General features: G+C 43.2%; 1 protein-coding gene across 5 annotated transcripts in view; it reads left to right on the top strand.

Moving 5' to 3' along the window:
• Positions 1 to 8284: 8284 nt before the first annotated feature.
• The window catches only part of Bmpr1a (bone morphogenetic protein receptor, type 1A), a 92276-nt gene continuing 78762 nt past the window's right edge, over positions 8285 to 21798 (top strand). The window contains exon 1 of one of the 5 annotated variants that reach the window (XM_006518470.4): positions 8285 to 8447. The gene's annotated coding sequence lies outside the window, so the exon portion shown is untranslated. Of the gene's footprint in view, positions 8448 to 8971; positions 9227 to 9499; positions 10260 to 21798 lie in introns of those variants that run through there. The other 4 variants (XM_006518469.4, NM_009758.4, XM_030247615.1 and 1 more) reach the window with 4 other exon arrangements.

Below are 21798 nucleotides of genomic sequence, written 5' to 3'. Positions count from 1 at the left end.
TCAATTTGTAGACGTATGTTTTAGAAAATCTTTTAAAACCACAATGTCTTCCACTTGTTGATGTAGTTTAATTGGAGATGTTTTATTTCTCAGTTTTTTTAAAATCTAAAGTAGCATATTTTATAACCAATAATATTTTTGTTACTACTGACAGCACAACAAAGTAGCTTTTTTTTTAAAGATTTATTTATTATTATATGTAAGTACACTGTAGCTGTCTTCAGACACCCCAGAAGAGGGAGGGATGGTTGTGAGCCACCATGTGGTTGCTGGGATTTGAACTCAGGACCTTCGGAAGAGCAGTCGGGCGCTCTTACCTGCTGAGCCATCTCACCAGCCCTCACAGAGTAACTTTTGTTATGAAGAAAAACATACCAAATACATGAAAGCTTCAATTACATATCTTATATAGAATTCTAATTTTATTATGACAAAAATAAAACTTGTCATTTTCATTTCTTCCTCACTTTTAACATTTATTATTATTATTATTTTGTTCTTTAAACATTTTTAGAAAAGACTTTTTATTTTATGTATATGAGTATTTTGCCTGGATATGTGTGAGTATCACATGTGTGCCTGGTGCTCTTGGAGGTCAGAAGAGGGAGTCTGATCTCCTAGAACTAGGTTATGAATAGCTGTGAACTACCATGTGGGTTCTGGGAACTGAACCCACATACTCAGAAAGAGCAACATGCTGGGCATGGTGGCACACACCTTTAATCCCAGCACTCAGGAGGCAGAGGCAGGTGGGTTTCTGAGTTCGAGGCCAGCCTGGTGTACAAAGTGAGTTCCAGGACAGCCAGGGCTACACAGAGAAACCCTGTCTTGAAAAACCTAAAAACAAACAAACAAAAGAAAGAGCCACATGTGCTCTTAACTGCTGAGCCATCTCTCTAGCCCCTACTTTGTTCTTTTGAGCAGAGTTTCATGTAGCCCAAGGCAGACTGGGTGAGATTCCATCTGTATCTGGAGATGGCCTTGAACTCCTGGACATCTTCACCTCCCGTCTTCCGAGGTTACAAGTATACATCGCCATACCTGGATCACAACCAGCTAATTTTAATTTTTCTCATGCTGGAGGCATATGCTAGCAAGCCCTCTACACTGAGCTGCCCGCTGCTCTAGCCCCTTTCAGGTTATAAAAGTGTTATTGCCAGCCGGGTGTGGTGGCGCACGCCTTTAATCCCAGTACTCGGGAGGCAGAGGCAGGCAGATTTCTGAGTTCGAGGCCAGCCTGGTCTACAAAATGAGCTCCAGGACAGCCAGGACTATACAGAGAAACCCTGTCTCGGAAAAAAAAAAAGTGTTATTGCCTATAGAATGGAGGTAAAGCTTATTGAAGAAATGCTAGCTATCCATTAGACCTCCACTCAGAACACTCCCAATACTCTGTCCCTATGTCCTTTACACACACACACACACACACACTTATTTTGTAACAAAGGATTAAATGCTTAAATATATCTTTCCAACTACTCTAAAAGGTACATAGTATTAAACAATTAAAAATTCATTTCTTAAAAACCTTCTTTGATTAACATGTAATAGCTGTACATGTTTATGTTGTATAATAGTTCAAAACAAGTCTACAACATGTACTTATCAAATCTGGACAGTCCTCATTCCAATCTCCTTATCATTTTGTTTGGAGCTTTTGAGGTTCTCTCTTCACATTCTTCTTGCTTTAACTATGCAATAGGTGTGGAATAGGTGTGGAAAGCCTTGACTTTGATCTCCAGAAAAGCACAGGTGTATACACACACACACACACACACACACACACACACACACACACACACAAGGATTAGTCTCTCTGATGATAACTGGAATAGTATTTTCATGGTGTTTGGTACATGTGCACATGTTGAAAAAAAAAACACTCTGTGCAGCCTTTAATCTTAGCACTAGGAGGCAAAGACAGGCAGATATCTGGGTTTCAAGGCCAGCTTGGTCTACAAATTGAGTTATAGGATAGCCAGGGTTACACATAGAAATTCTGTCTCGTCGGGCAGTGGTGGTGCACGCCTTTAATCCCAGCACTCGGGAGGCAGAGGTAGTCGGATTTCTGAGTTCAAGGACAGCCTGGTCTACAGAGTGAGTTCCAGGACAGCCAGGACTATACAGAGAAACCCTGTCTCAAAAAACCAAAAAAGAAAAAAAAATTCAGTCTCAAAACTGTGCTCCCACCCCACTCCCCAAAACAAAGGAAGTAAGGAAGAGAGGAAAAAAAGTAGGAAGGGAGAAAGGAAGGAAGAAAATGAAAAAATGAATAAGTGAACTCTGGGTAATACCAGTCATGTAAGGCAGTATTTGAATAGTGGTAACCTAGCAACCCTGGTGTTCAGCAAATCCACTATAGCAGTTAAGTGTGTGTGTGTTGGGGGAGACAAGGAGAAGAGCACAGTTGATTCGAGAAGTCTGTGACTATTTCCCTCCTCCAGCTGGACTTTGAAAACAATGACTTAGCAGAGGCAGAGACTGATAGATACCTCGTATATTTTGATACTCTCATTTTTCTCTTCCTGGGCCAGGAGGCTGAGAAGCACGTGCTCACACATAAACGGATAGGGTACATGATCTTTTTTGGAGAAAAGTCTAACAGTTTGTTGTCATAATGCAGTGATTTCTAGACTTAACGGCAATAACCTCTGGTGTTACACCACAAGAGGTCTAGTGAGAGCAGCATGATTATCTGAGAGGACGGCCTCTAAGTAGGAGAGCTAGTATAGTTCGGGCATACAGTGAGGAAGGCAGGCTGTAAGGGGCATAGCAAACCAAATAAAAATAGTCTGCCTTTTAGAGGAATGCAGGTACTGGTTATTGGATAAATACAGGATTGTGCTGCTCTGAAAGAAGGGAGACAGTTTTCACTTTTGTTTTCAAAAGCAACTGGAGTCTCATTTAACTGTCAGAGTGAGCTATTAAGACTTCAGTGAAAGTTACGTCATTGGAGGACAGGAGCATCTGTGATGCCTAAACCATACTGTCATACAGTTACTGCTTAATAAATATTTATTACCTACTCGGTATGCCAAGCAGTGTGCTAGAAATCAAGCATAAGGGTCTGGCGTCACACAGCTCATTCCATTTTGATTACTGAAGACATAACAAAACAGCAATCAAATTTTAGTAGGAATAGAGTGGAGTGAGCTTAACAGGACCACAGTTCCTGGGACTGAGTCAGTTCTTTAGCAATTGTCACCACATCTGGTGGATAAACCAGCATGCCTGGTTACCCTGCTGAGACCACATCCAGCTGCAGAGCCTGATAAGTGCACAGCCCACACTCAGTGTGGCTGTCCGTGGCTCCACCCTCCTGGTCAAGGACTCTATCTAATGCATCTCTGCCTGAATCATTATCATGGCACCTTGCCCTGCTCCTACTGGCCATCAAACCCAGTTCCAGATGCTGGGATTTCTGGACTGGCAACCCCAAGGGAAAACTCAGTGTTTAGTAGAAAGTCAATGGGATGTGGGCTTTTGATTTATGTGTCTGTGTATGTACACACACACACACACACACACACACACACACACAAACTCGTTACCTTTCTATTTGCTAAGACAAATATCTTACAAAGGTAATTTAAGGAAGGGTTTGTTTTGACTCAGGCCCAGGGTACAGGCCACAGTGGTGGCAGGAGCTTGAGGCAGGCAGCAGAGCGAGATGAATGCTGGTACACACTTCACTTTTTCCTTTGTATTCTGCCCAGGGCTTTAGCTCTTGGAACAGGGTGGACTATGTTTACAGTTGGTTATTTCTACCTCAATAAGCCCATATGTCTGTTTCCACAGTCTGTCTGTCTGCCCTCCCTCCCTCCCTCCCTCCCTCCCTCCCTCCCTCCCTCCCTCCCTTCTTTCTTTCTTTCTTTCTTTCTTTCTTTCTCTTTCAAAGACTGGGTCTCCTCATGTAGCACTGGCTAGCCAGGATCTGGCATTCAACTCAAGACATCTGCCTGCCTTTGCCTCACCAGTGCTGGGACTAAAGATGGCCCATGTGTAGCTTCCATGATGATTCTAAATACCATCAAGTTGACAAATAGAATTAGTCACACCTGCCCCCCAACACACACACACACACACACACACACACACACACATTTTTAAAAAATACTTTAATCATGTGTATGTGTAAGTCTGAGAGTACATGCACATATGTGTAGAAGGTTGTGGAAGCCAGTTGTCAGCTGTAGCTGGAATTACAGGCTCTTGTTAGCCACCCAGTGTAAGTGCTGGGAAGTGAAGTTTTGGGTTCTGTCAAATAACAGTACATAGTAGTAATCGCTGAGCCATCTTTCCAGTCCCTCACATACATACTTTTTCAAATATATGCTACTCTTGGATTCTTTTCTTATCTATTTTTCTTTCTGTTGGGGATTGAACCTACATCCTTGCACATATGCAGAAGTACCAGACCTTATCCTCCAGTTATTATTATTATTGTTGTTTTGTTTTTCAAGCAGAGTTTCTTTCTCTCTGTAGCCCTGGCTGTCCTGGAACTCACTTTGTAGATCAGGCTGGCCTCAAACTCAGAGATCTACCTGACTCTGCCTTCTGAGTGCTGGGATTAAAGGCATGTATCTCTACCACCTGGTTGCTAGCTAGGATATTTTTACCAGGCAAAAATTATTCATAGATATTCAGCACATATATGCATATGTATTTCCTCTATATAACATTTTATGACATATAGATATATACATTATGTATTTTTTTCTGGTTGAAAATTCTAGTGTAATAGGTCACTAACTTACCACCCTCAGTGCAGGAAAGGACAGGATTTGTGCGGGGCTGAGTGGGAGCAGGGCTGGGAGGAAATGAAGTGCCATGGGTAGCCCCTGATAACCAGAGAAGTGAGCTAACAACAGGTGCTAGTCCAGGAGAACAGTTGGCATCAGTATACCCAGTCCCAGGAAATGGGGAAAGCACTCCTGATAAGATGGGTAGACTAGTCAGGAACACAGAGTGCACAAGGAAAGAGCCAGAGTCACAGGGTGGCCAATCTGTATCCTAGGACCCGGGTGAGTCCAGACGAGACGGAGAAACTTGCAGGCTGGCAGGGCAGGATTTCAGTATAAAAGGGCTGAGGTTAGGGATGTGGTTTAATAGGGAGAGTGCCTGGCATGCAGGCAACCCTGGATGGAGCCCCAGCAGTGACAGTAACCCAGTGATGTGGCACCACCTGTAAATCCTAGCACTCAGGATCTAACAGCAGAAGTTCAAGGTCATTGTCTTCCAGGGAGTTCCAGGCCAGCTTGGAGCACGAGTCCTTGTCTCAAAAACAAATAAATGCATGGCTCAGTGGGTGAAGGCACCTGCTGACAAATTTGACAATCTGAGTTCAATGCCTGAAACCTACACTCGAGAAGGAGAGGACCAGTTCTGGAAATTCCTTCTTGCAGGTTGTGCCAAACATGTACCGACTCCAAGAAACAAACATACAAAGGCACATAAAAGGGCTGTGGGTCGGTTTCTAGAAAAGGGCCAAGGTCAGGGCTCCCCAAGTGTACAGAGAAGAGGGATGCTTAACAAAAGTCAGGCTTGGGCTTGAGACAGAAATTCTGGGAATCCTTTCTGCCCCGTGGCCTAGGGAGGGACTAGATGCCAAGGTGAGGAGGAACAGGGAGCACGGACTAAGTGGTGCTGCTTTGCAGCGATAGCCCCAGGAAATGTCTTTGAAGCAAAGCAAAATTAACATAGAGAAAGGAAAGGAGAAAACGGTTTATAAGTAAAATACAAATAGGACAAATAAATAAGAGAAATAAAATACTGTATGTAAGCTATGGTAGAGTATCATTATTAAAATGATATGGTAGTATCCGGGCTGAAAATTGCATGTGTCCCCTCTACTCCCCATAACACATTTATCCATTTAATACTGGGTTTGCAGCAAACCTAAGTGTCACTTGCCACGGGCATCCCTCCACTGGTCTTTCCTGAGCTCTTATCTCTATACCCACAATGACTTACTGCTGCCTTTTGCCTCATAAAATCTTTACAACAGGAAAATGACTTGGGGCGGATTAACTCGGATTAATCTATTGAACTTGGGTCCCTGAAGGCAGAAGTCCCTATTTCACTACAGATGACGTAATCCTCAGTTTCCTTGGCCGATCCTCACCCTTTTCACATAGTCATGCTCACCTTCTAACACTGAAAGGGTCATAGTGACAGGGTTCAGAAGAGCTCAGAGGAAATCCATGCTTATCTGTCTCACTCACTTAACAGACACCGGGCAGCAAGTATCTAACAAGTAGTACTGCAAGCCAGGAGCTAAGGTCGGAGGAGAGTGGAGAACACACTGGCCAGTCTTCTCCTGGAGTTTAAACCCTAAAGGGTGGAGGGGTTCTGTTCATAAACTAAATAAATTCGGATAATAAAAAGCAACATAAAGAAAACGAGCGCCTGGAGTATTAATATAGAATAGGTGATTAGAAAGTGTTCTGAAGCCTGGTTGACAGCAAAGGCCTTCAGTTCCAGCACTTGGGAGGCAGAGGCCAGCTTGGTCTACAGAGCAAGTTCCTAGACAGCCAGGGCTACACAGAGAAACCCAGTTTCAAAAAAATAAAACAAAGGTAGCCGGCGCATTGTGGCGCACGCCTTTAATCCCAGCACTCGGGAGGCAGAGGCAGGCGGATTTCTGAGTTCGAGGCCAGCCTGGTCTACAAAGTGAGTTCCAGGACAGCCAGAGCTACACAGAGAAACCTTGTCTCAAAAAACCAAAAAAAAAAAAAAAAAAAAAGTGTTGTGGAGGAGCTGGGAGCTATCAGTATCAGGTAGGAATGCTTCCTGGTTTGCTTAGGCAACAAATGCCAGTTTTAGAACCTGGGATAAAACTGACTGCCCAGAGGAAAAGGCTCATTTCTAGTCCCTTCTATTAACCTACTTAAAGGAATTCTACGGCATTACAGAATGTTAAATTGGACCTTGAAGTGTTGCCTTTGACTTTGGGGGCCAGACCATACGTGTCCAGATGTCTCCTTGGGCTTCTGGCTCTGTTCATTTAGTGGGCAGGCAAACCGGAGAAACAGGCTGGCATGCTGATACATGCCAGGAACCCAAAAGCAAACCATGTCCTGGCCCAGTTCACTTGGCTGTGGACTGTGATGTGCTAAGGAGTTAAGTCTGGGTACTAGGTGAGTTGATTTAAGGAGAACGTGAGAAAGCCAAGCTACAGTCCCAAACACTTGAAAAGGATCTTTTTTTTGTGGAGAAGAAAGCTATGACTTAATAAAGCTCCGTGCCCACTTTGCTCTTATTTCAGTAGCATGTAACTCAAATCAGGCAACACCAGTGTGTGTATTCCAGTCTTGGTACACTAAAGCTCCAACCTGAGATTCTTGTCTATTTCACAGACTGATTCTAGCCCGCAAATCAAATTAGGATGCAGAAGTCACACCATTTGGTTCACTTGCCATGGTCTTCTCTGTCATAACACATGGATAGGCATAAGGCCTTTGGCCAACGAGTTCAAATCTCTTAGAACAAAAGGTCTGCTCTTTCTTTTCAAATTCAAGAGGGGTGGTATATAGAAATATCCGGAAAGAAAAGTCACCATTTTTAGTGGATGCAAGAAACCTCTCTGATATCACACTATTCCTTCAGTGCAGTGAGAATATTGCAATGACTCAAGACCCAGACAGCTCAGAAAAAAGACGAGAGAATGTGACTCAAATGTAACAAAAGACAATGGAGGCACTGATGGCCCTAAAGGCAAAAGCTGACGGAGGAGAAAGGGGGCACGAAGGACAGTTAGTTAAAACTAGAATATAAGGGACTGTACATATTTTCAGCTGAATATGAGGGAATACCGTGGGATCTAAGTTTTGTTTTGCTTTTTCCCTCCAGGCCAGAATGTGTGTAAATACACAAGTATGAAGTGCCTGGCACAGTTTCTTCCTTCACTCTTTCTTCTGTCTATTTTAAACAATTTCCCAAGAGATTTATAGTTTTCTCAGAAAAGTGAATTAACAGAACGAATACGAAATATTTGTTGAAATACTTAAACGGAAGAGGTTATATATTTAACGACTGGTTTAAAAAGGGATTATCTTTTCCTTCTTCATCCACAGGCCACTGAATACTTTTAAGGGCATTTTGCATGGCGAATGAGAGGGGAAAGGGAGAAAAGAGGTAGTGACAGTTCTTTGCATTTTTCTAAAAGGATGGAAAGAGCCTCGGGAGGGTATCCGAGGTCACTCGGCTGAGCCAAAGGTGGATTGAGAGTCGTATTTATAGTCCGCTGACTTCAGTTCAGCCGGCTCTCGCCGCTCCTTATCTTACGCCCGAGGAATTCGCAGGCCCGCGGATCACAAGCCACCCCAGCGGCGGGGCCCCCGGGCCGAAACCAGGCTTTCGCTACGTGATCCGGAGAACGCGTGCACCTCCACGTTCCTCCCGGCGGGCCAGAACCAGAGAGCACCGGGGGACGGGGAAGGGAGGGGGTGAGTAATGAATGCAGTGTGCCTTACATCTTTCTTTGCAACCACAACTACGAGACGGGCAACCGATCCCGCACCGGGAGCCTCGGTGCCCTCGGAGCCACCGGGCCGCTTCTCCCGTGGAGCCCGAGCTCCGGCTCTAGAAGGAGTGTGCCCGCATCGTCCACTTCACGCAGCTTTGCCCCAGTGGGCCCCTCCGTCACGCGTGCGGTGGCGGCGGCGGCGTGCGCTGAGGGGCGACCCCCTCCCCTCGGCAAACCTGGCGCCCCCGTGCCGGCGGCCGGGCCTCCTTCCCGGCAGAGGGGCGCCGAACTCCACGGGCCCTTCGGGCGCTTCCGCCGAGCTCTCGGCTCGGTTCGTGTCCGGGGCGGGGCCGGCGCCCCGGCGCGGGTGCGCGCAGAGCTGGCGGGCCCTTCCCAGTGCGCGCGCGCCGGCGCCTCTTGCTCGCCCGAGCCGCCCCTCCCCCCTCCCCCGCTGCCCCTCCCCCGCCCCGCGAACGAGCGAGCGTCCTCCGCGGCTGAGGCGGCAGAGATTGGAATCTGCTTGCCCGCCGCGCGGAGGAGGAGGAGGAGGAGGGCGGAGGGAGGAGGGAAGGGCGGGGAGGGAGGCTCGAGCTCCCGCGCGTCGGCCCCGCGCGAGACGACGACTGTACGGCCGCGCGAGGGGCGACCGGGCCCGGGCCGCTGCACGCCGAGGGCGGAGGCCGAGCCGGGCCCCGCCGCCCCGCGGCTGTCCGTGCCCGCCCGCGCCGAGCGCCGGAGGATGAGTTTCTCGGGATCCCGGTGAGTTGGCGGGTGGCGACGGAGTGCGGGTGCGCCGCGGGAGGCCGGCGAAGTTTGGGGGCGACGGTGGCGGCGCAGGGGAGGCCGCGACGCGCCTCCGCGGGGCCTGCGGGAGAGACCCCCCGGCCCCGCGGCCCGGCCCGCCCGCGCTTGCCCTTTTGTTCGCCTTCGCACCACTCCGGGGACGCTTCTGGAAGCCTTAAATGGGAACGGTGCTCTGCTCCCGCTCCGGAGCTGCGCGGCGGCTGCTGCGGGGACTGGGTCTCGGGACCCTGCTAGAGAACGAGAACGAAGCGTGTTCAGTGCGGGGACGGAGGCCGGGCGAAGTGCTCGGCCCGCCCGCCAACTTGGCTGCGGGAAGGCGCCGGGTTTCCCCCTCCGTCCCTGCGAGTTGGTTCACCTGTTGTTCTGCGCGGCCTCCGCTGCCATGTCTGTTGTGATTCTGCACTTCGATTTCGTAAAACTTTGTGCTGGGTTGCGTTACATCCCCCCAACCCCCGTTTCAGACTCCTAGCGGAAAGATCTGGCAAAGAAAAGGAAAATTAAAAATTAAAAAAAAAAAACCAAAACCAAAAATCCCAAACCTCCAACGCGGCAGGGAAGAAAAATAATAACGCCGTGTGTTAGTCGTGCCTGGCGTTTTTGTGACTTGTAAGTCGTGGTGTGGATCTTTTTCATTTGGTTAAAGAGCTGCAGGCTTTCTCTTTTAAACAGCTTACAAACCGTTCTGACTACATGATACGAACTTAGCACCGGTGTCACGCCATTTACTTCTTAAGATAACCCTGGTTATTGTATTCTTTGTTGCTTTAGAAGAGGAAACCGAGACGCAGAGGTTTAAATAACTTAGATAAGTGAGCCGGGATTGAACCCAGGGACGTCGTATTCAAGAGTATGGCCTTCTTACTAAAGCAAAATTGTGCAAAGACCTAGGAGCGTTGTCTAGTTATTCACGAACTCCTGTGTTGCTTCAGTTGTAAACCGACTTGTGTTTGCTCGTGAGGGGAAATTAAACTTCGAGATAAAATAAAAGGTAATTTAATGCTTATCATTGTTCTCGAACTAAAAGATGTTGAACAAAACTATCTTAGTTTTTGTTTTTTTGTTTTTTTTTTAGTGTCAGAACTAAACTATGAACACTTCTTGGGAACCCAGAGTTTATGGAAAACAGATTTAAAATTGGAATGGGTTTTTAATTAAACCTGTACTCTGTTTTATATCCTCGCCGCCGCCCCCCCCCCCCCAAATCTAGGGGGAGACCTTTTTAACTTTCTTTCCTTCTCCCTACCCTTTTAAGAGTGAAGAGTTCACTGGTTGATCTTTGGTTTGGATTTCTTCTCCATTCTATTTTCCTTCTAGAGGACCTCCTCCCACTTACTAGTTAACATTTTGATTCATTTCCTTTTCTTACCGATTGGGGCATGAATTATCCTCTCTGTTGTCTTGTTGTTTTTGTTGTTGTTGTTCCTGTTGTGTTGATACAGAGTTTCAATACATAGCTCAGGCTGGCCTTCAAGTGGCTGTAGACCAGGCTGGTATTGGATTTTTAAAAGTACACATGTACTTAGGATCTTATAGTTTACAAAAACTTTTCTATAATTTTGCTCTTCTCTCAGGCTGTTATATTTTCTTTTCAAATCATATTAACATTTTGAAGTTTTTTCTTACAAAAGTAATAAATAGTCACTAAAGAGAAATTGCAAAATAGAGCAAAATTGAAGTAAGATTAGAGTGCAGTCATCCATAACCCGTCCTGTGGAGGCTGCCAGGAGTGGACTTATTTTTCCTGCTCCGACTCTGGTGACCATCCATCGACTTAACTCCTTGTTGACAGGATTTCACATTCACAAAGGAGCTGTAGCTTAGTCCCATCTAAACACTGGACTTCTCACCCTTAAAACAGAACCTTGCCATGTTTTCATCAGTGTTTCATTGGAGGGATATGTGCTGTATTCTGACACACTAAGGGTGGGGGGCAACCACACATATTGTCCCTGGACCCGTGGAGCTTAAAGTCTAGTGGGGGAGACATGTGGAAGGATGAGTTCTATATAATTAAGTGTAATTGTGATGATAATTAAAGTGTAGGGTATTATACAGGCTTACAGTGGAGACCTGACCTGGTGCTGGTGCTGCTTAGAGAATCTAGGAAGACTTCTCTGAACATGTTACTTTGCATTCTGACATTTGTTAGGGAGAAGAATGAAGTGGGTGAAAAGGGGGCGTCAGTGCCATGGCGACCTTATTCCCCTTTGCCTTCTTTCTACCTCTGTTCTTCCTCCTTTCTCTTAACGATTTCCAGGTCTCACTTTTCCCATCACTTAAAAAAAAAAATGTTTCTTAGTCCCATGAATTGTTACATTCATTTCTGTGTGTATGCTTGCAGGAGTGAGCCTTTCCTTCTACCATGTGGGTCCTGGGTTCAAGTTCCGGTCCTCAGGCTTGGTTGGTGGCAGGCACCTTGACCTGCTGAGCTGTGTGGCTGGCCCGCCCATGAATTACTGTTCAGATTTTTCTGTCTGATTATTTCTCAAATCCTGATTCGTCTCTGAACTTGAGTCTTTCTGGTGCTTTATGTAAAACACTGTGCCTGGCAATGGAGCTTAGATGAGCTCTTCCCTAGCCCTGGCTGGCTTACGGTGCTCTGTCCCTGCTAATGGAGCAAGCCTAACTCTTTCCCCAGGCCTTCCCATCCAGTCTGTAGGCAACAGCTATACATGCTGCTTTCTTTCCTGATACCCTGACTTTCTTTGTATTCCTGCCAACTCTGATACAAGTCTTAGTTTGTGTTAGTACAGGGAATTATAATTGTCACAGAATCATAGAGTAGCTTTCCTTCTTGCTCTCTTTTCAGGAGCAGTTTGAACTGGGATTGTTGTCCTTGAATGGCTGGCATATACATACATACATAGATACATACATACATATATACATACACATATATGTGTGTATACATATATGTGTGTGTGTGTATCTGTGTATGTATGTATGTATATGTGTGTGTGTGTGTGTGTGTGTGTGGAGGAAGGGGGTTTGTGGAAAAAAATAGTGTATATATTTTTTTTCTTGATTGATTGTGTGCCTTTGTGGGCACATGTGTGGAGGTTACAGGAGATTTCATAGGAATCAGTTCTCTCTACCACGTGGGGTCTGGGTATTGAACGCCACTGGGCAGGCTTGGTGGCTCGCACCTTTATCCCCGGGCCACCTCACTAGCCCCAAGTAGTGTTTTGTTTTTGTTTTTTGTTTCTTGTTTTTGTTTTTTATCTTAGGAGTTTAAAACAGCCCTTAAACAACCACATAGAGGTTTCTGGGCCCGGGCTGCAGTCAGTGGTAGAGTGCACACTTGTATAGATATGAAGCCCTTGGGTTCAGTCTTCAATACCAAAGATCATAGGGAGAAAAAAAAAAGGAGGCTCTTTTGGGAAATTTTTCTGTATGGATCTGGAATTCATAGAGATTTGGGCTGGAGGAAGACAATCTGGAGTGATTATCATATAGATTGTGTATTTTGACAGCAAGATTGATTGGGTAGTTCTCAAAAGTGACTTTCTTGCAGTTTGACAAGCCCAATGTACATTAAGGGAAGAAAAGCCCTATCCCCACCATATTAAAAAGAAACCTAGAAATGAGTGTGACTGAATCTAGTGGTGTAATTGGATTCTGTCATTTTGGTGGGTTTTTTTGTTTGCTTGTTTGTTTTGTTTTTTTGTCAGTACATTTTCTGGCAGAAGAGGGTCACTGGTAACTAACTATGAGCTTACCTGGGCCTGCCTACTTTCAGGAGAAAGGAAACCTTTTCTAGTTGCATAAATCTGTTTCCTACAGAGATGATTATGCGTGGAGTGTCTGGGCCTTCCTTATCCACTTCCTTACCCACTTCTCTCTCAAGATCTTTTCAGCACCACCTGTAGTGGTCCTTCTAGAACCACGTGGGTTGGGCCAATGGTAGTTTTCCTAAAGATAGCTCTGGAGAGAGAAGGCAAAATCCATTTGGTTCTTAGCCTTCTAAGGGTAATTCTTTTAGAATCTGAAGAAATACAAAATAATTTTGGAGCAATCTCATGGTTATACTATGGACTTCTTCCCAGGTTCTACTGATATATTTAGCAAAGATCACAAGCAATAGCAGCTTAAGGCCTGAGTAAAGAGGTTGACAGCAAGCAGTTGTCTAACTGTAGTTAGTTAAGATCTACATAGGGGACGTTGCAGGGATCTTACATTAGTAGATAACAAGGAAACCTGGCTTGTCTACCACACATCTGTTCTAGAATGTGATTTGTAGAGTAAGGATGTTTGTGATGTGTTCAGCAGTTTAAAACATTTTTTTTACAATTATGAGAGCAATATATCTAGTATGGATAATTTGAGAACTATAAAAAATTATCCAAAAAGCAGTAAGACTTTGAGTTTCCCATTTGGTGAAAATGTCTGGCACTGTTTGTTTCTATTGCAGTGTAGCGCTGCAGTCTTGGATATCACAAGAACCTGTTGGAATCTGTTGGTTTCTTGTCTCAAAAGTCAAAGAGAACATGTGAACTCTCAGGTCATTTTCCCATTGCAGAGAAAGAAAGGAAAGGAAGAGGGCTCATCTTGATGTAAACCTGAGTTCTAGGAAGGGATCCACATGCCGGAGGGACAGAACCTACCCCTACGAGTTGTCCTTTTACCCCCATGAGTGTAGTGCACTGCTGCTCAATGTAGTAAAAACAAAACAAGACAAAACAAAAAAACAAAAAAAAAGGAAGGAAGAAAACTTCCATGACTTCAGTGCAGAGCAGTTAGTTGCTGATATTGCTGATTATGCTTTGGGTCCTGATGTGGCATTGCTGGGTTTCTGACTTTTGCCAGAAAAGCCGCTCATTTAGCCTTGGCAGTGTTTCCAAGTAAGAAAGAGCTTATGACCAGTGATGTTCTCTTGGTGAAGAAAAAGTACTTACAGATTACTGAAATCGTTTTACTCATCATTTGTCCTTGTTAAATGTTTTTCTTTGGCTTATTAGCTTACAGTACAAAATCTAAATCATCCAAGACTGCCTTTCTCTGGCTCAGTCTGCATTTCCTTAGGCATTTACTTCCTACTATTTTGTTGTTAGCCTAAGTCACCTAAATATTACCTTTCTAGATTTGTGTTTTAAATATTGAGGTTTGTATTGATTGTTGCAGTACCCCTTACCGTGTGTGGTTGTTAGCCATTTGAAATCTGGCTAATCTGAATTATGCCATAAAGTATAAATTACAGTACATACCAGCTACTATAATAGTGCAAAAATGTAAAATACCCATGTTTTCAAAGTGTTGATTACATACTGAAATATTATTTTGGATACATTGGGTTAAAGAAATTACTATTTAATGGGTTTTGTTATGGTTTTTGATTTTGTGTTTTTGAAGCAAATTCTCCCTATGTGGCTTACAGTATCCCTGAACTCTGAGCTCACAGGCCTGTTGGCTCAATTTTCTGAATGCTGAGATTATAGGTGTATGCTATTGCACCTACCCCTCCCCCCTTAAAATCCCTTTCTTTACCTATTAGAAGTTATATATCTGTGCCTAAGGTGAAGTAGGGTGATAGAATGAGATATTCTGTAATCCTTCCTTACCTCCCATTACAGGCATAGGGATTAGTGTCATTTTCTTTTTTTTCCTATCCCAAAATAGGCCAATTAAACATTTTTTCTGTTTCCATTGACTATGTGTGGGTACTTACTTTATGTCAATACATTTTGATTTCTTTTCTTTCAAAATAATTGATTCCATTTTGTGGATATGCTTGGATTTTATTTGCTTTTGGGACAGGGCCATGCTGTATAGCAGTGGCTGGCTTTTTGAACAAGTGGCTATCCTCCAGTCTCTGTCCTCAGAGATATGATTGCATGCAGGTGTTCACCATTATGCCTGGCTCACTCGTCCCATATTGTTTAATGGTGAAATTGTTTCCAGTTTTTTCTCTTGGGTTATAAGTAGTACTGTCTTTCTTTGTGAGACTATTTTGTAGAATAAATTATTACATATGCATCTTCTCTAAGAGAAGGTGTGCAAACTTCATAGAAGTACTTACTTACTCTGTTAGATCTTCAGAATTTGTATCCCAGCCGACAGTGTTTCTGTATTCTTCCTTGTGGCAAGTATCGTTCTGTTTTCACTTTTCTAATCTGCCAGCTCAAAGGTGCTCCTGCCACATTGCTGTGCTGAGAGTTGCTAGCTTCTTGGTGCATGAATTTTGTTCTAAAATATTTTGTATTGCTAACAGTGTAAATGAAATACCTTGTACAAAGAAAGTGCATACATATTTGGTTCTGTTAATGGCAGGAGGCTCCAAAATATGCTTCTGTGTCATAAAAATTACTTTGACCTGAAGGCATTTGCAAACGGAATTTTATCCTAAACTCCTTTCCTTCCTGAAACAGAGCTTTCCAGAAGAACTCACTTGTCATAGGCTTTTAAGCTCCTCTAGTACTCGGATGGCCGGAAAGCTCTTCCTTTTGGAATTGTGAATAAATTAGGGAAGATCGACTCTTACTAAACATATAAACAGTCATGGCTAAAAATCCAGATCTCCACTTACGGATCCTAAAAGTTACTTGTTAGGCTCTTTCTGTCGCTTGAGTTTCCTTGGTAAGAAGTATCTTACCCGTGGCTATCCTCCAGTCTCAGTCCTGAGCGATATGATCACATCCAGGTGTTCACCATCAAGCCAGGCTCACCAGTTCGGTATTGATTAATGGTAAAATTGTTTCCAGCCTTTTCTCTTGAATTATAAATAGTGCTGTCTTACTCTTGAAGGTGGTGTGTGTGTGAGTTTAATGCTGAAAATCTAGTTGCTGAAACTAAAGAAAGCAGAGGAAAACCTTTTCTCTTTTGTAATGGCTAAATTCATTCCTAGTCCCAACAACAAAGTAGAGATAAGAAAAGAGAAGTTTCTCTAAAAATACTTTAAAATAATATTATTTAAAAATATATATAAATGCTTTAAACATGAGTAAAATTGCTTTAAACTGAATTTTCCAAAATCTGTTCTCCAAAATGAAAGATTTGTTAAGTGTCGTTGAGTGTTCTATTAGATGTATTTCTCCACAACGTCTTCCCTCTTAGCATATATTCTGTAGCTGTAACACTATTTTTTTTTTAAAGATTTATTTATTTATTTATTTATTATATGTAAGTACATTGTAGCAGTCTTCAGACACTCAGAAGAGGGGGTCAGATCTTGTTACGGATGGTTGTGAGCCACCATGTGGTTGCTGGGATTTGAACTCTGGACCTTCGGAAGAGCAGTCGGGTGCTCTAACCCACTGAGCCATCTCACCAGCCCTGTAACACTATTTTTTAAATGAGTGGCGTAATAACTCGGATCTAATTGTATGGCATCTTTGCTCTTCTTAAATTTATTTTCATATCAATTTGGCTGAAAGAGTAAATTGATTGTCCAGGTTTTTCTGATCATATCATTGAGGAGGAATGACAAAGTCATTTAAGTTAAATTTCTTGTAGATTTTATTTTTATTTTGTGTGTTTGTCTGAATGTATGTCTGAACCATGGATGTGTGCTGCTCACACAGGCCAGAGAGGATGTTATCCCCTGGGATTGAAGAAAATGGGTTTCTCTCTCCAGGCCATTATCAATTGCAAATAGCTTCTTAGTTAGGGCTGAGATTCTGTGCCCACTTGCCCTTCTCTGTGCTGAGATTTTTATCTGGTTTGAACTTGAGTAGGTCTTGTGCTTGCTGTCTGAGTTCATTTGTGCATCAGTCCTGTTATTTCTGGAAAATACTGTTTCCTTGGAGTAGTTCACCTTCTCTGCCTCTTAAGTGTCATTCTGTCACTTCCTTCCCCCCCCCCCCCCGAGACAGGGTTTCTCTGTATAGCCCTGGCTGTCCTGGAACTCACTCTGTTGACCAGGCTGGCCTCGAACTCAGATATCTACCCACCTCTGCCTCCCAAGTGCTGGGATTTAAGGCGTGTGCCACCACGCCCGGGTCATTCTGCCTCTTCTTCTGCATAGGTTCTTTAGCCTTGAGAGGAGGAGCCGGAAGAGCCATTTAGGGCTGAGTACTTGAAAGTCTCTCACTCTCATCACATTGGTTGTGAGTCTCTATGTTAGGTAAAAAGGAGTTTCTCTGATTAGGGTTCAGCAGTGCACTGATCTATTGGTATGGCAAAACATTATCAGGAGTCCTTTTATTGGTATAATCATTAGATTTTTTTCCCCGAGGGCCTGTGACCTATCTGGCTAGTCTTAGGTTCTTTTTCTCATTAACAGTGTCAAGTATGGTTCTATCACATTGATCAGGCTTAAATCCGATCAGATGGTAGTGGTTACTCGTGGAACATTTGTGCCATTATTGTATTAGTGTGTATTTTGAGGCAGGTTGATATTGTAGCTTGTAGGTTTTGTAGCTGGGTGAGGTTGATGACCACGTCTCTCTTTCAGAAGCATGTCTATTGTAAAAGTGAAGCCACCAGTTGAGTGCTAGTGCTGTTTCTCAATGTCTGATGACATAGGTATGTGGTGGAGAGTAACAGACAGCATTGGCAACATCCTGTAATGTGTGTGTGTGTGTGTGTGTGTGTGTGTGTGTGTGGTGATCTAAGGGACCCCGTTAGCCTATACCTTAAAAAGATGTAACCCATTCTTGATCCTGGGATTTTTATTTGATATAATATGGTGTCTAGTTGGGGCATTACCTCCCCCATTAAATGATAAGTAACTCCATTTAAATACTATTTATATATTTGCATATAATGTGTGTGTATGAATGCTTCTACAGCAGTAGGTTTCCATAAAAAAGTTTAATTAAAAAATAAATCTGGTCAGGTGTTCTGTTTTGGTAAATATTGCTGAATGAATCCAACGTTCTCATGAACTTTTCATGAAAAAAATAGCTGCTGGAGAGGGAGCAAAAGTAGTAAGAAAAGGTTGACTAGAAGTATCCTACTCGTTACTCATTGAAAAATGCAGGGAGTTAAGGTTAGAGCCTCATACACACTAGGCAGGCTTTCTACCACTGACCTGTATCCCCAGCCCATGGAAGTACTTTATGTGGGAAGACAGCAGGGGTAGGAACTCCCCTTTTCTTAGGGTCCTCCTAAAGACATGTGGACACCAAGTTCCATTTTATTTTTCTGTATGAAGCTATAATGCTGTCATTCACAATCTTTTGGTCTTTTCAGTGTTGTTTCTAAGTGTGTTCTGATTATATAATCTTAGCATGAGATGTATTTTCATTTTGCTTCAGTTTTAAAATGTAATGTAAAAGAATGTTAATTCTTTTATATAGTATATTAAGTCAAATATGGAGTTGTATATGAAATTGAGATATACTAAACAATACTTAACATTTTCTTACTGTAAGATCATGAGATCATTACTGTGAATCCTACATATGAACCTCTTTAAATCCCACGAGTGTCTGTGGTGTAGGTGCTGTTACCAGCTCCTTTGACTGGTGAGGAAACTGGATATGCAAAGGTTAGCTAATCTTCAAGAGCTACACAACTAGAACATGGTAGGAATTTCTGACTCACTCTGCATAGTTTTTTAAAAAGTCACATGTCAGAAGCTGGTCTTGAACTTCTGATCTACCACTGTCTTCCAAGTGCTGAGTTTATAGATATGAACTGCTATGACCATTCTTATTTATGATTATTTAAAAAAATTTATATTTATGTGTATGAATAGTTTGCCTGCGTGTATGTATGTGCACTGCATGTGTGCCTGGAGCCTCCCTGGCCAACCGAGGTATCAGATCCCCTAGAACTGGTGGTGTAGACGGCTGTGAGCTACCATGTGGGTGCTTCGGACCAAGCTGGGGTCCTCCAGAAGGTGAGTGTTTGTAACTACTGAGCCTTTGTCTAGTGCCCCCTACTTTATATTTACTTATGTGTGTGTGTGTGTCAGTGTCTGTGTACAGATGTGCACATTTGTGCTGGTACCTGAAGAGAGTGTCAGGTCTCCCAGAGTTAATAGGTAATTTACTGACCTGGGTGCTGGGATATGAATCCTGGTCCCCTCAGAGAGCTGTATAGATTTTTTTTTTTCTCAAAACAGGTCTTTGAAAACAATGTTTTTTTGTTTTTTTTTTTTTTTGTTTGTTTTTACATGTATGAATGTTTTGCCTGCATGTATGTCTGTACCACATGCATGTCTTGCTGCCCAAGGCAGAAGAGGGTGTTAGATCTTCTGGGACAGGAGTTTTCAGATGACAGTGAGCTGCCATGTGGGTGCTGGGAATCTGGGTCCCCTGGAGCAGCCAGTGAATATAACTACTGAGCCATCTCTGCAGCCTGCAAAGCAGATGAGGCTAACAGAACAGTCGGGAACATAGGAAAGCCATGAGAAAAACAGAACTCCTCATCCTCCTACTCACAGCCAACATCTGTAAATATAAATAGACATACTTTAAGTTGAAATCATTACCTAGTGTTGCTCCCATAACTTAAGATTAAAGAAACTTAACATAGCATAACTTAAAATGAAAGAAACTTCAGAGTAAGGGATAGTGTGTAAATACAAAGTTTGAAGATGTTACTGGGTCATATGCAGTTATGTTCTCCCCTACATTCTTGCTGGTGGTGTTGTTGTGGTTTGTCATCTTTTCTGAGATAGGGTTTCTCTGTGTAGCCCTAGCTGTTCCAGAATTTGCTCTATAGAACAGGCTCCCTTCAAATTCACAGAGATCCACCCGCCTCTGTTGAGTGCTCGGATTAAAGGCCTGAGCCACCACTGAAATGTGTAGCTCTTGCTGAACTTGAACTGGTGATCTTCCTGCTTCCACCTCCTTCAGCAAATTCTTCCTGCCTGCATCACCAAACTTGAGGGAGGTAAAAACCAGGTGGTGTCAAAAAACTAGAACCTCTAGCCCAAAGAACATAGTCCTAGCATCTGCTGGGCCCCTGTGCATTCCGTACGCATGGGTTCTCTTGCAGAAATAGCATTTTTTAAAAAAAGAAAACTATGTCTGAGATACATTAAGTATATATTCATATCAGTAACTATGGTAAGTTTATTTTTACCTTTCAATGTATATTTAATTCATCTTTAAGTATACTTCTGTTTCCTAGGAGTCATTCAGATTTTTTTTTTTTCTAAAAATAACAGCACTTTTAGGGTATTAAATTTAGATTTCCTGCTTATATCATCAGTGCTGAATCAATATCTTATGAGATTACACATCAGGAGCTCGTCAGTGGTACTGACATGTGATACTGTTGTATACTGCTTTATCCCTCAGGAGTCCAGGGTGAGCTTGGACCTTGAACCAGATTGGTTGTAAGAAAGCATGAGAAAACTTTAGGTAACTCAGTAGCTGGGAAGGAGTACAAAAAGTTGTCAGCTATACTTTTTAATGGGCAGACTTTTAAAAACTAAGACTTCAAAGGAATTTATGATTTTTATATTACACAGATTTAAGGGAAAAAAGAGAGAGAAGCTAGTCAATTAGACTAGCAAAATCAGATAAAGACAGTTGAGAGAGAAAGAGGAGACTCCAGTCAATTAAAACATGTGCTAGATCTCTAGACTAAAGCCACCCAAGGGTTGAAGGGTAATTTTACATTTCGAAACTATAGTATCATTTACACTGTATTAGGAAGACCAGTTTAGTTCAAGACAAAAAAAAAGTAAATGAAATTGAGTATGAGTATTAGCCCCTACTGGTTGCTCTTTCCCTCTCTCCCTCCCTTCCTTTCTCCCTCCCTCCTTCCCTCCTTCCTTCATTTCTCTTGGGTGTTTGAGACAGGGTTTCTTTGTGTAGCTTTGGCTGTCCCGGAACTCGCTCTGTAGACCAGGTCAGCCTCGAACTAAGAGATCCACCTGCCTTTGCCTCTAAAAATGTTGGGATTAAAAGCATGTGTCACCACTGCTGGGCTATGAATGCATCTTTAATGCCATTGTTACTAATAGAAGCTTTAGCTATTGGAATATTAGAAGCTAAAGAAAAGGTATAAGGCTGAAGAGATTGCTTAGTGGTTAATAGCATTTATTGCTCTTGCAAAGGGATCCGAGATTCACAACCACCTGTAACTCCAGCCTCAGAGGGATCTGATACCTCTAGCCTCCATGGGTTTTAAAAGTGTGTGTGAGTGTGTCCTTTTTTTTTGAGGGGAAAGTCAAGAGTGTATAGAGAGTATAGTATTTACCAATGTATGTTGCCAGGTATACAGTGTACCTAAGAAAAAATCAAGATGGCCAACTGAGAAACTACTATTAGGTGACTGGACTATGAATATAGTGAACAGGTTTCCTATAGGCCAGAAATAGCTGGTTGGGACTTTCACCAGTTGCTTCATTTGCTACTTGTGCCTGCTGATCTTTGGCCTACTGGGCAGTTTCCATCCCAGACATGCTTTGAATGGTGAGAACGCTCTGGAAGATAAAGCTTTCAGTTTCCTGCTTACCTCCACAGAAAAAATCCGTTGTTTTGAAGGGTCAGTGACAAACAAAGTCTGGTTGCTTTTTGAGTGCACTTAGAGAGCCAAAACTATACTCTGGTGCCCATCAGTATAAAAACAAACTTAAAAAGAAGTTTATAGTCAGAGGGCATGTAGCACTGAGTAGCCTGGAATCTGGA

The sequence above is a fragment of the Mus musculus genome, chromosome 14, assembly GCF_000001635.26.
Source record: "Mus musculus strain C57BL/6J chromosome 14, GRCm38.p6 C57BL/6J".
Classification (NCBI taxonomy): domain Eukaryota; kingdom Metazoa; phylum Chordata; class Mammalia; order Rodentia; family Muridae; genus Mus; species Mus musculus.
The sequence above is the reverse complement of the archived record's forward strand: the minus strand, read 5'-3'. Positions and strand labels throughout refer to the sequence as shown.